Here is a 1,332-nt window from a genome sequence, read left to right as displayed (position 1 = left end):
GGCTCGCATCTTGTCGTTGGCAGTAGCAATGTCCAGATATGTAACTTGATGCTTGTGCTCGTCACGGTGGTTCTCGGTTCCTCACCGTGGCATGGGTGAGCTGCCGAGCGAAAGTTCCACGCTTTGGCGCCGGCGCCGGCGACGCTTGTGGACGCCGCTCACCACTTGAGGTCGTCGTTGTTGTTTTCCTTTCCCGTGCCAGGGTTTCAGGTGTAGACATCTGTCCTTCTTGGACTCGGCAACAGCCACGCGTAGCGCCGTTCACCCTCCTGAGGGCGTTGTCGTCGAGCCTAGTTGTCCTAGTGCGTGTCGTGTCCTGTTTTCAGGCCTACATGTATTAGTTTTTGGCAGCATTCTCATACTCGTGTGTGTTGTTCGATTATCCCGAGATCTGCTTTGGAAGAGGGAAAAGCTTGTGAACAGCAGGGCTGATCCAACACCACACGCCCGCCGCCTTGAGCGTGTGACGTGTGTCCTATGCGTGGCCCGCCACTACATCTTTACTGTAATTTTACTGCAACAACATCCATGTTGCAAAAGTACCTTCCGCAACAACACCGATGTTGCAAAAACGTGGAGACATAAAAAAAATATGCAACAAGATGCATATTGCAAAAAAATGCAACAAGACCTTTGTTACAAAAAAATGTCACAAGACCTTTGTTGCAAAAAAAAATATTTGCAACACTAACCTTGTTGCAAATTTTTTTGCAACAAGACTTGTGTTGCTAAAGGAAACTTGCAACACGCCCTCTATTTCAGAAATGAGGAGAACACTAAGCCACGTGATACAATGGATCTGACGACTCACAACCCGGCGGATCCTTTAAAAAGATTCGCCGGTTGACGCATAGCACGTCCGAAAAAGATAATCTGCAACACAACACATGTTCGCTCGTACGACACGTGCCCCATGTGACATGTGCTCCTGATTCCTCGTGACCCTCCTCTAATTTTTCTGCAACAACTCCAATGTTGCAGAAGTTTCTCCCATAACATAATATATGTTGCAAAAAAAGTGAAGACAATTTTTTCCAACAAACCTCAGTTATAAAAAAATCTGAAACAAGACCTCAGTTGCAAAAAAAAATCTGCAACACATATTGTGTTTCAGAAAGGTAAATAGCGGTTCCGACATTTTGCAACAAGCATCCTGTTGCAGGACTTGTTCCGCAACACCGCCCTTGCAAAAGGAAGGTGGCACTTGTGAGTGAGTTAATGGGATAGACATCCCCGCGTCCATCCAACGGCCAACAAGGCGGCGGATGTTTTCTAGCTATCCGCCGGCGGACGCGTAGCGTGACCCTTGGAAGAGAGCGTCCTCATCGCTTT

This window comes from Triticum aestivum, chromosome 3A (assembly GCF_018294505.1).
Source record: "Triticum aestivum cultivar Chinese Spring chromosome 3A, IWGSC CS RefSeq v2.1, whole genome shotgun sequence".
NCBI classification, from domain to species: Eukaryota; Viridiplantae; Streptophyta; class Magnoliopsida; order Poales; family Poaceae; genus Triticum; species Triticum aestivum.
This window is presented reverse-complemented; position numbering follows the sequence as displayed.